This window comes from Sphaerodactylus townsendi, linkage group LG16 (assembly GCF_021028975.2).
Source record: "Sphaerodactylus townsendi isolate TG3544 linkage group LG16, MPM_Stown_v2.3, whole genome shotgun sequence".
NCBI classification, from domain to species: domain Eukaryota; kingdom Metazoa; phylum Chordata; class Lepidosauria; order Squamata; family Sphaerodactylidae; genus Sphaerodactylus; species Sphaerodactylus townsendi.
In genome coordinates this window covers 26,712,477-26,725,757 of record NC_059440.1, presented here as the reverse complement: position 1 = coordinate 26,725,757, position 13,281 = coordinate 26,712,477, and the positions used below count along the sequence as shown (strand labels likewise).

Genomic DNA, 13,281 nt, shown 5'->3' with positions numbered 1-13,281 from the left:
AATATGCATAACTTTTGGGTCTTTGTGGGGCAGAGTCTCATTGAGAGCTTTGACCTCTCATGCAAGACCAAAAGAAGCCCAACTACTTGGTTACCAAGACACCTACAAATTTGATGCTGGTGCCTTAAATTCGAAATATTTTGTTTGTTACCCCCCAGCCCCAGGGTTGGCATTAAACATAAAACTGGAGTTTTATTTTCAAACTGAGCAGAAGGCAGAGTTCTCTGCAAGCATAAGCAACCTGTGAATCTCCTGGAACTGACATCTGACCAAAAGAAAAAGCCAGGGATAGACTCACAATTCAAACAACCCCTATGGGTATTCTACACAGGGATTGCCACTCAGACATATAATTAGTGTTGCTCTGATCACAGAAACAATCTCACAGGCTTCTGTAACTTCAAATGCTAGCATTTAAAGGTTTTCTTCCTCTCCATCCAACTCACTTTCCCTTTAAGTACCTGTTCCTTTCCCCAATCTCTCCTTTTCCCATTCCCATTCTCTTCCCATTCTATTCATGTGTGCTGGGATCGGACTTCTGCTCCTTATCTTCAATGCAATTCCTTTAAATTTCCCCTAGGGCAGTGGTGGCGAACCTATGGCACAGGTGCCAGAGGTGGCACTCAGAGTTCTTTTCCTCTGTGGGTTAACGTTGAAACAGAGTCGCCCTTACATATCATCTAGGCTGAAGTTTGTCGCTGGGCTCAATTATTATATTAAGACCTAGTTTTAGGAAGGTGTAGGTAACTCCTTAAAGTTAAACCCTCACCGATTTTCATGCCAAGAACTAAAGATAGTCTGAACCATTACCTGGTTGTAAGTTGACAGGAGTAATGGGGCTTGCTTCGAGTAAATCTCTCCTAAAGGGTCGTGATTCACCCGCTGGAAAGCAGTTAGCGTTAGCTTCAAAGCTAAAGCCGAGCTGATTGTCATCTGTTACTCCCCCAGTAGCTTGCTTTACGGAGCCAACTATTTTTTCCTAAACTAAAACCTCAGTAATCAGGTTAGTTCAGTGTTGGCATTCTTCTGCAATAAATAAATGGGGCCGGTTTGGGTTGCAATTTGGGGCATTCTCGCCCGGGCCATCACTGCCCTAGGGCCTATAACAGTGATGGTGAACCTTTTCGAGACCGAGTGCCCAAATTGCAAACTCCAAACCCCCCACTTATTTATCACAAAGTGCCAACATGGCAATTTAACCTGAATACTGAGGTTTTAGTTTAGGAAAACGCTAATTCGGTAGGTGTGTGTTACTCAGGAGTAAGCTTGGTGATAGTTGGTGACTTTGCTTTGAAGCAACTGTGCAGCTCTTCCAATGGGTGAATCACGATCCTAGGAGGGTTTACTCAGAAGCAAGCCCCATTGCCAGCAACCGAGCTTACTCCCAGGTAAAGGATCGTGGTTTAATTCTTCGTATGAAAATCAGGGGGTTTAACAGCGCTTAACAGGGTTACCTACACTGATTCCCCAAAACTAGGTCTTAGGTTTAATGCTAATAATCGAGCCCAGCGGCCCAGGCCAGCCTAGATGTGGGAGGGGGGCGACTCTATTTGTGCGTGCCCACAGAGAGGGCTCTGAGTGCCGCCTCTGGCACCCGTGCCATAGGTTCGCCATCACTGGCCTATAATGTCCCACAAAGCTTGTGTGAATCACTAGAACTTCACTTTGTCTGCACTGCTGGCTACTAGTCAGTCCTTCCCTCTTGCTAGGCCTCTATCAAGGCTTGACCCTTTGTGTTTGACAATACACCTTTTGGGATGCGACAAAAGCCGTTTCAATGCCTTTCACAAATGTAAAACATTGACATTAAAAGTAACAAATCTCAGCCACTTAAAAAAAGATCAATATCCCAAATGACTTAATCTGACAATGAAACCCCTTTTTCATGTCACTGGAGTAGGGAGGCAACACTAAAAAAATTTTTCCCCCAGGACTAACTGAACCACCTATAGCCTGGTTTATTTCATTACTGTTTTGAGGTCAAGCTAGTAGTGTTAATGGCCGTCTCAAAAAAATATGGAATGCCATATGGCTACATCTGGATATTAAAACTGAGACTATCAATTACCAATCCACTAATGCAGAGCCAAAATCCATGGACAGTAAGAATTTAATCCAATTCAGGGCTTGAAACATAAGCCAATAATATACAGGAAGCAGCATCTACAGTCATTTTTAGCATTAAGTGTGATTATTCCATTCAAAGTTCTCAGTTAATAGCAGCATTCACATTTATTCTGTTCTTCCCATTCAAGAGGAAGAAGACAGACACAAGAACACCACATATCACATGTACTGCCAAAGTATTAATGAAATCAGTGGAACTATTAAGGTGAAACCCCTAAAACCAACCTGACAAGATGTTAGTACTGCTTTTACGACAGATCACCGATTAGAGGCATTATTTACTTCTAAGTTTCTAGAAATCATAACAGTACCTTCTGTTGCTCTTTTAATGACCCAGCTAGTTGCTCTTTTAATGACCCAACATTACCTCCAAGCACAGGGGTGTCCAACTCTGGCTCTCCAGATGTTCATGGACGATGATTCCCATCAGTCCCTAGCTGCTGGTAATCATAGTCCATAAACATCTGGAGGGCCAGAGTTGGAACACCTCTGTACTAGAATATCAAGAAACAGAAAGAAAGAAATTTCTTACCACTACTACAACCAAAAACACAATATTTCTGCAACAGTTGGTGGCAACTCTTTATTCAGATCCTAATTTAGTTTTAGTAAAGTTAGTACTATTTGCATCAAATGCTCATTTTAACTGTTTTGTGACAACTAAAAGACAAAGTCTAAAGGCTAGCTCCACACTAAATTAAGTTTCAAGTTTGAGCTGATAATATATTCTACACAAGGGCAAGAACTACAGAATCAGCTAATGTCCCTATACAACAGTGTGACCACCTTCAAAGTTCAAACTTTTCCACTGGATTAACAATGTGTTGCTCATACTAGACTCTTGTAGTATCATGACTGGATGCCTTCCACACACTCAAGGAGCAGCTGCAAGGAATCATACACCACTGATCACAGTCTGTGCCTAAGGCCCTTAGGTTATTTTAGCACCTGCTCTTACAACACAAAGGACAAAGAAAGGAATATGTGATATGTGAAATTTGTACTTTACTGGCACATGCACAAAAAACAATCAACACAAACAAAACAAATGCTAGTCAACTGCATTTGCTCCGTGGTTACTTGATTTTGTGTGCACATTATTTATAAAGCATAAAGGAGAGGGCATGAGGAAAAAATGCAGTCCTGAAACAAATAAGTCTGATGCCCAATACAAAACTAAAGAAGAAATAGTTAATGGTTATGGTGTACTAATTCTGACTTATAATAGAAGATTTGGAAGTCCTAATAGGAAGTCCTAATAACTTGATTAAATAATTTGAGAATACTGATAGGTTTTTAAAATATTTATTATCGTTGTGCATACATGGAGCAAAAAATCCAGCCAGTAACTCAAATTTTAATAATATCTATAAAATAGTATAATAATTCTAACAACATAACTTTTAATCCACTAAGATGAATTTTAGTATCTCCAAACACAAGGTTTAGGTTACTAGAGTGAAAGCCACCAGAATCAGTAAGACTGGAGGTACATACCCAAATATGTGTTTGTTGCATTGAAATCAACAGTTCCCTTCCAATTTAACATGCTTTGAATCAGGCAAGTGTGAAGTTTTTAGTACTTCAGCCCCAAACAGGAAGTGAACTGGGGTATAAATTAGTAAATTCATGTTGAAAAACAGTTAACCCAACATGAAAAACCTTGTCAGACTGTATAGGCCTCCATAATAAACAATTAAAACAGATATGTTTAAAACAGATATGTTTTTCCATAAAACACTGGGCTTAAACCGGATTTTAGGAAAAGGGTTTTGCTTTGTGACAGCTGAAATATAACTAAACAAATTCAAGTCAAATGGTGCTGCAGAAACCACCACAAACAGATGGGAGGGCTTTGGAACAGGACAGCATTTCCTTTCCATCACACAGAGGTCACATGTGATCAAACTGACAGATGAAACAGTTTTACAAATAAGATTTATGTAAGCTGTGCCATGGAAGAAAATCAATCCCAATAACACAGTGCAAAGTAAAATGATCCTAAACTTAGTTACAAGGAGGGCTTCGAGAAGTCAAAATTATCTCAGCTGTTGCTTTATCTAGTCATGGCCTTTGCAAAAATTTCAATAAAACTACTTACTCCACCCACCCAGGCTTTACCTCAGGACTGAGAAGCATCCAAGATTTAAAAATGAAAACACAGAGACATCTATAACAGAGGACATCTGCCACCGCCCCCCGCCCCCCACAGCCTTAACAAAACAGATCAAATGAATAAAAAATATGATTGAAGTCAGGAAAGGATTCTAAAAAACACAAAAAGATCTAGTTTGGTGAGGCAATGATGATGAGTTGAAAACGAAGAGTTGTGTCTCACTGCAAACGCCATCTTGTTACAGCTACCGGGCCCTGGCACAAAAAGATCCATTCATTCTCCGTGGGGAAGCGTGGGGGGGGGGGGGGGAAGAGACAGAAACAAGCATGCCCTCCATAATCTGTAGCCACCAAGACAACTGCACTATTCAGCCCCCAAAACAGTACAAGGGTGGAGGGGAATGCTTCACAGATTTAAGATCTTATTTTTTACCTCCTGTCTTCTAAGGTGAATTTCACACAACCATCTATAGAATTGTGCCTCAATGTGCAAAATGATGTTAAGGAAGAAAGCCTTAAGATATGCAGCAAACCTCCTACAGCTCCACACAATACAAACAGCCAAGTTGAAAAGGCATAATGCATTTTGTTACTGGCTTTATGATCTTTTCCTAAAACCCGGATTCAAAAGCATGGGTGGAGTGAACCGTTAAATAAAGCAGCAATTACTTGTTTCAAGGCGGGACTAAATGAAAAAAGAAAAAAAAAGCAGCCAGAGGAAGCAGGTCTTACATAAAATATGTCCCTATAAGTGGTTTTGCTAAGGCAATCATGATTTTTTTTTAAAAACCCACACTAGTTAAATTTTAGCTGATATTCTCAAATGATAAATTGATAGCCCAGGATAACCTCTATATCATTTTAATTTTCTTCCAGTCGTAATGTGAAATTAGATTTATTCATGCTTTCACTCACACACATGTTAGTATCCACACCCCTTTCGCCTCCTTATGATCTATTTCAAAAATTCAGGTAGGCTTCGTGAAAAGACACTGTTTTCCTTAAACTGGGAGGCATATTTTTAAACAAAAATTGTTGTCGAACGCTTTCTCATTCTCCGGCAGTCACTGTACGCCCTGTGCTTAGCTATTAACAACAGAATTATACAACACTTATTAAATGGAGGATCCACGAACAAGCTAGGCCAATTTCTCAGCTATGACAAAAGTACAAATCTCTTCCCCCATCCCTCCCCCATGGTGAGAAGAAAGCCACCAAGATCCCACCTTCTCAGCTCCCATAACAACCTTCTTTTGGCAAAGAACTGCCTAAAGCAGTCTCACCCTGTTTGTCTCTCCCCCACCCAATCAATTTTCCACCATTACAGTACCAGCCACACACACACAACAGCACTCTCTGGAAAATCTCCCCTAAGCATCTTCTCTCTGGACCCGGCTGCCTTTTTCCACTTGTCCAACACACACACAAGAATATTTTAAAAAACCCACCTCATCCTAGCAGCTACGCAGAAACACCACTCCCCCCCACCCATGTTTTCTGTTGTGTAGAACACAAGAGACAATAAAAGCAAAGCTCGAAATGATTATTTCTTGATTTCCCTGTGTCAGCAGCCCTCAGGGAGGGCTGGGCACGTCTCCTATACTTGGAAAGGCAAGGAGCTGAGGGTGGGGTGGGGGGGGGGTGAGCAAGACAGAACTGTAAAAGAACAGGAAAATGGAGGGGAGAGTACAGAGCTCGGGATTTAAAACAGATGGGGTGGGAAAGGGGTATTAAAGAGAGAGGAAAGCTGAAGGACAGTAATGGGGAAGGATGGTTGAAAGCAGCGGAGGGTGGGGGGAGACACACAAGAAGGTATGATGGATGGAGGAGAAAGGAACAGAATTTTAGGCACGGGGAACAAGAAAGAAACAGAGGAAGAATGTATGAAAGAAGCTGAGAATGAGGTGATGATGAAATGACAAGTGAAATGGAAGAAAAGGGGATGTGAGAGAGGGAAGAAGCAACCGAAAAGAAAAATAACATGGTAAAAAAGGAGACTGGGGCAGAGAGGAGGCTGCGGGGGTGGGAGAGGAAAGGAAGGTGGGGGCGGTGATGTATGTGGAGGCTAAAACAGAAAACTGGGAGCAGCTATAGCGGTGTAGAAGGAGAAAAAGACCTGCAGGGCAGTTATAAAGATTATACGAGAAGAATGAGGGAAATATGCAAAGCATTCCTGGAGAAGTCATGGGGCAGACATCAGAGCAGCTACACAAAGATTCTGGGGAAAATAACTTGTGAGGAAAGCTTACAAGGGACTTAAAGGAAGAAAGGGGGAAGTTGCATATTTGTAAGGGGGTTGATGCACAAAAGGGAAGAGGGAAGTGTTTACTGGAGAGGATTGAAAGCAGGGCCTACAGAAACCTACAGGAAAAGGGGGTTAAAAGTCTGAAAAAGGGGTTAGCTGGGGCAGCCAACCCCCTTTTCCTGTAGGCTTGTATAGGGCCTGCTTTAATCCTCTCCCTCTCCAGTAAACCAAAGAGAGTGGGTTTGTGGGTGGGGTGGCATCTGACCATATGAGAGGTCAACTGCGGAGTAACTACCCATGATTTGTGGAGAAAGGCAGTTGGATGAAAAGCAGAAGGGAGGGACTTGAGGCAGAAAAGGTAAAATCTAGGGAAAACAAAAAGGTGGATTGGGGGGAGTTAAAAGGGAAGCTGGGGCCAGCTCTAACTACCAAAGGGGGTGGGTTTGTGCGTGGGGCCGTGTCTGACTACATGCGAGGTCAACTGAGGAGCAACTACCAAGGATTTGCAGGAAAAGGTGTCAAAAGCAGAAAGGGGGGGGGAGTTGAGGCAGAAAGTGTAGAATCTCAGGAAGGCAAAAGGTGGGGGGGGGGAACTGTGGGGCTCCAGGCGTGCAAAATAAGTTGGGGGAACCTCCCCAAAGCGAGCCTTGGGCCACCTGGGAAGCAAATATGGGAGGGGGCAAGAAAAAGGGGAAACTGAGGCATGGAGGAGGAGGGGAAAGTGGGATAGCACTCGAGGGAAGGAGGCAGCCATGAAAGGTTGAGAAGGGAGAAGCTGATCTCCCCCCCACCCCCCAAAAAGGAAGGGGGAACATCCACAGGGGTGAATAGGGCCTGTTGGGGAGAGGATTAGGACCCCCCTCTTGGTGTGTGCTTGCTGCTCCCCCCCCCCTCGCCCCTCTCACCTTCCTCGCCGGCCGCTGCTCCTTCACCGCGGCCCCCACCCAGGCAGGCCGGGCTTTGCTGCCCCCACCCCGGGCGACCCGCCGAAGCGCCGCCGCCGCTGCTCCTCCTCTTCTCGCTGGGCCGCGGGGCAGGCGAGGCTGGAAGGCGGCGGGGGTGGGGGGCACGGGCGGCTGGCGGCCCTCGTCGTCGTCCCCGGAAGCCGCTCCGTCGCCTCTCGAAGGGGGGGGGAGGGGAGGAGAGGTCCCCCGAAAAACGAGGGCGGCGGCGGCGGCGGCGTCTGTGGCTGCGGCGTGGAGGGTCTCTCAGGAGACGCTCGGGCGGGCGCGTTTTTTTTCTAAAAGAGAAATAAATTTGAGGAGGAGGAGGAGGGGGGGCGAAGTCTGTTTAGAAAAGAAAATGGTCGTCGGGGTTGGCCGCTCAGCTCCCGCCCGCGGCCATGGGGAAAGCGGAGCCTCGGCTGAGCTGGGCGCGGCAGGCGAGGAGGAGGAGGAGGAGGAGGAGGCGCCCGCCCGCTTCCTTCCTTCCTTCCACCCTTCCCTCGCCGGCCCGCCCTGCGCGCGACTCCCCGCCCCTGCGGCCCGGGCGGGAAACCCCGCGCGCCGCCCCGCCCCCGGCCGGCCGGCCTCTGCAGCACCCCCCCCCCCCCAAAAAAAACCCCAGCAGTCTGTGAGGCGGTTATTATTATTATTATTATTTTGTATTTTAATTATTTTGTATTTTTTTGTATTTTAATCCCCCTCCCCTTTCTCTTTAGCCACACAGGGGTGTGTGTGTGTGTGTGTGTGTGTGTGAGAGAGAGAGAGAGTCCAACTCCTCCCTCCCACCCCCAGCTGCATAAAACCCGGCTCAGTCCTCACCATGAATATCACTGCATAGTACAGTGAAATGAGATTAGTAGGACACTTTTGCCCCCTCCGAACGGAAAGCAGGAGGCGAGGCGATTTTTGGTGCCCCCCCCCCCCTCTGCATGGCATTTAAGTTTATTCCCCAGCCTCTTTGTATTCCGTTTAGGCAAACAACGTGGGGAAATACAAGCAGCGGTTCAGTTCAGATCTACATATATTTCTATGATAGGAAATTTCTTAGTTATTCTTCCTTATCTCCTTGCATTGTGGGTAAGAATTTATTAATATCATATACCACATGGTATATGCTACATATATAATAATAGTATTATTATATTCTTACATATATAATAGTACTATTATTGTATATGCAGTATTACTCATATTCATGCACATATATATATGTATGTACATATATTTCTACAAATGGGAAGATTCTTAGTTTGGTTTAGTTATTTCCTTGCATTATGGGTAAGAATATGTACATATATATACATGTGTGTGTTTGTGTGTGTGTGTGTGTATATATGTGTGTATGTATATATATATGTATGTATGTATTTATATGTATGTATATATATGTGTGTGTATGTATATATATGTATATATATATATATGTACGTATATATATGTATGTATATATGTCTATATGTGTATGTGTGTATATATATATGTATATATATATGTGTGTGTATGTATGTATGTGTATGTGTATATATGTATGTGTGTGTGTGCGTGTATATATATCAGGGGTAGGGAACCTTTAACACTCAAAGAGCCATTTGGACCTGTTTTCCATGGGAAAAGAAAACACCTGGAGCCACAAATAATTTTTGACATTTAAAATAAAGATAACACTGTATATATTGGGTTTTTTTTACCTTTTACTCCACTCATTCTGAGAAGCGCATGGATGCGTCTGCCCTGCTGCTTGCAGGGCGGGCAAGGATGGGGCCAGCAGCTCGGCCTCACCGGCCGCCGGGAAAGCGCCCACCCCGCTCCAACGGGGCAGGCAAGAGGGGAAGCCCACGGCGTGGCCCAGCTGGCTGTGGGCAGTTGGTGCACCCGCCCTGCTGCCTGCAGGGCGGGCAAGTTTGGGGCCAGCGGCTCGGCTCGTGGAGCCGCAGTGCAAGGGCAGAAGAGCCGCATGCGGCTCTCGAGCCGCAGGTTCCCTACCCCTGATATATATGTATATGTGTATGTATGTGCATATATATGTATGTATGTGTGTGTATGTGTATGTATATACATACATACATACATACATACATACATACATACATACACACACATATTTGTGTGTATGTGTACAGGTGTATATGTTATTATATTTATATTATTATACATATTATACACACACACACATTCTTATCCACAATGCAGGGAAATAACTAAGAATCTTCCCCACTTCTAGAAAGCAAGTTCTGGGGTGATTTCCTGCTCCCCTCCCCCCCATATGCAGCATAAAACGGATTAACTGGTGTACATATCTTATACCTAAAGGTAAGCAATATGCTGGGCAACAGACATTGCGATCCTATGCAGAGTTACTCCCATTGGGTTATGATGGAGTACCTCCAGTGGTGGGATTCAGCAGGTTCGCACCACTTCGGCAGAACCGGTTGTTAAAATGGTGCTTGTAAACAACCAGTTGTTAAATTATTTGAATCCCACCACTGAGTAACTCTAAATAGGATTGCATATAAGATTAGTCTTTCATCCCAGAAACTGGCCTCTGGGATGATTTCTCCCTCAGCCCTCCATGGCATTTATTTTAAATTGTTTATTCCAAACTTAATTACAGTTTTATTATTGTTGTTGTTGTTGTTTTAGTTAGTTAGTTTTATATACCGCCCTCCCCCAGAGGGCTCGGCAAGCACCATGAAAAATACAAAGTATAGGTCACTTAAAGCTATATGGACTCCGTATAAAGATTACCCAACACAATGGAACAACTGTAATGCACAGGCCAATCTGATGCAGAGTTACTGTGGTTTAAGTTCATTGATTTAAATGGTATTAGACTGATTAAGTATGTAAGGTGATTTTTTTCCCCCCACTTCTGAATGAATTTTCCAATTTTTCTACACTTTGCTACAGTTTGGACAAGCAACTTGAGAAATGTATGCAACATCAGACAGATCACACCATAGGAAAATATACTTAACCCTTCCCTCTTCACAGAAAACAGGCTTGTAATTTCCCCCCACTGTATGTGGCTGTATTTTAACCTAAGTTTTCCACACTTCAACAAACATTGTAAAACATAACCAACATAAGGCGTCAAATCTATATACGCTTGTGTGTGTCTGTTACTCAATGCAGTGAAACAATTTCAAATATCTCCCTTCCTCAGAGAACCCAGACTGTGTGTTGACTTTTTTCCTGTATGCATTTAACTTTTATTACAATTTCAACAGGCAACATTAAAAAACATAAGCAGCATAAGACAGCTCAATTAAACTCCATAGATATATTTGATATAAAGGCTACCCGACAAACAGCTTTAATTAGGAATCTTCCTTCACAGAAACTACCCTTGAGGAGATTCTGTGTGTATTTTAAAATAATCCCCCCTTTCGTCGTAGCAGAAATGTAAGTTTAAAAAATAATACAAATGCAGAACCAGCATGAGATAGCGCTGAATAATAGTGAAATTAAAAGGTTACCCAACAGACACACAAAAAATTAAACAGAAGCTGAAACGTGATAATTATGAATTTTCCCCTTTCTCCCCCATTTCAGAAACCAGGCTGTGATTTGTATGTGTGTTTTAATTAATTGTTTTTCTAATGCTTTATTCATTATTGCTTTAGCCAGCAATGTTTTCAAATAAGATAGGAAACCAGTCGTAAAAGCGTGCATGCAGAGGAAGAACATTTACAGAACAATTTCAAAAAGTATTTTTTGAGCATCTACCCAGGCCCAAATTTCAGGAAGTGATTTCTCATCAGTGATCAGATTGTGTATACGTTATGTCGTTATGCCTACGATGTATTTACAAACAGCATCCAGAAGGCTCTATAGACAGTGGGAAATATCCAAAAAATGCAACAAAATAACGAGAGAAATAAGTGTTTGGATTTATACTCCGCTTTTCTCTATTTTTAGAAGAAGGAGGAGGAGGAGGAGGAGGAGGAGTTTGGATTTATATCCCCCCTTTCTCTCCTGCAGGAGACTCAAAGGGGCTGACAATCTCCTTGCCCTTCCCCCCTCACAACAAACACCCTGTGAGGTAGGTGGGGCTGAGAGAGCTCCGAGAAGCTGTGACTAGCCCAAGGTCACCCAGCTGGCGTGTGTGGGAGTGTACAGGCTAATCTGAATTCCCCAGATAAGCCTCCGCAGCTCAGGTGGCAGAGCTGGGAATCAAACCCGGTTCCTCCAGATTAGATACACGAGCTCTTAACTTCCTACGCCACTGCTGCTTTAAGGAGTCTCAAGTGGCTTACAAACTCCTTTCCCTTCTTCTCCCCACAACAGACACCTTGGGAGGTAGGTGGAGCCAAGAGAGTTCTGAGAGAACTATGACTAGCTCAAGGTCACCCAGCAGGCTTCATGTGGAGGAGCAGGGAAACAAATTCAATTCACCAGATAAAGAGACTGCAACTCATGTGAAGAAGTGGGGAATCAAACCCGGTTCGCCGGATTAGAATCCACTGACCTTAACTACCAAATCACTTCTGTTCCTCTCTTACCTTGAAAACCCTACCGAGTTGCTATAAGTCAGCTGTGAGTTGGCACCACTTTCCATCACCACCAATGCAGATATGCCTTGAGACAGTCATCCCAGACATGATACCCAAGAGTGTCACAGCACCCAGCAGTGTGTTTACTGGGACCACATAGCAGCCATTTGACAATTAATTCCATCCCCCATGGCCACCATTTTATGGAGATCCTTAACTCCCATTCTCAAAGTTACAGATGTGCCCACAGGTTCAATAAGATTGGAAACCACTGCCTGAAGATACAGTTTGGTGGTCAGCATAACACAGGGATAAATGCAGGAGAGTATGAGCAGCATTGTGGGCTTTTTATACGAGACAGATTTCAGTTACAGGAGATCAGCATGAGAGACGCAGAATAATTGGATGGAACATCATTAGAGCCCTGCACTTTCTCTAATCCCATTACAGCAGTTTGCAACTGCAGAAATTGAGTGCTTATTGTCAAGTCCAGCGTCTAAGAATCTGCCTGCTTTCAGGGGACTTTTGGGTAATAGACCAGACATTCCTTGGGATCGCGTGCCCCACTCATTCCTGGTTTCGAACTAATCGAAGTCATGATAGCTGAATCAGGTGGTTTGTGCCACCGTGTAATCCAGATCTGCAGAAGAAAACAAGCCACTGTTTGTCAGGGGCGTACCGCCCAGGGGGATATATGGGGTCAAATGTCCCTGGACTGAGGCCATTTAGTCACGTGGGGGGTGGAAAATCGCCCCCACGCCCCTCCCCCCACCCCTGGGTCCTTACACTGACTTCAAGACCTGGTGCTAAAATAGTGGTTTGGTCATGGTGGGGGGAGGGTGGCTGCCCATGGGGGGCGGGGTGGAAAACTCAGATTTTGCACCTGGCTACATTTTCCCTAGATCCGTGGTGGCGAACCAATTGGCCATGCTGGCAGGGGCTGATGGGAATTGTAGTCCATAACATCTGGAGTGCCAAAGGTTCACCCCCACTGCCCTAGATACTCTTCGGCTGTTTGTCTTTCGACCTAATTTGGATGTTATAACCACGGTTGCTTCTGACCCGAGAACTCTTCCGCTTGCAGCTATGAATTACTGATTATGGAAATATTTATATCAGGTTTTTTTTGTTGTTCAGAGCGTTTTATAATCCTTAGAATGGCCCTGTGAGGTGGGCCAATGTTGCTATGCCTATATTTCAAAAGACATAGTGTGCAGTGGTGGAATTCAAATAATTGAACAACTGGTTGTTTACAAGCATCATTTTAACAACCGGTTCTGCCGAAGTAGTGCGAACCGGCTGAATCCCACCACTGATGGTGTGGCACAGACAGCCGGACTGCCAAAGGCAACTTAGT

At 44.1% G+C, this 13,281-nt stretch overlaps 1 protein-coding gene across 5 annotated transcripts in view; it reads right to left on the bottom strand.

Annotated features, from left to right (window-relative positions):
- GNB1 (G protein subunit beta 1) overlaps positions 1–7,952 on the bottom strand; it is a 68,075-nt gene extending 60,123 nt beyond the window's left edge. For all 5 annotated transcript variants that reach the window (XM_048518659.1, XM_048518655.1, XM_048518658.1 and 2 more), the window contains exon 1: positions 7,393–7,952. The gene's annotated coding sequence lies outside the window, so the exon portion shown is untranslated. The remainder of the gene's footprint in view (positions 1–7,392) is intronic.
- Between the last annotated feature and the right edge of the window lie 5,329 nt (positions 7,953–13,281).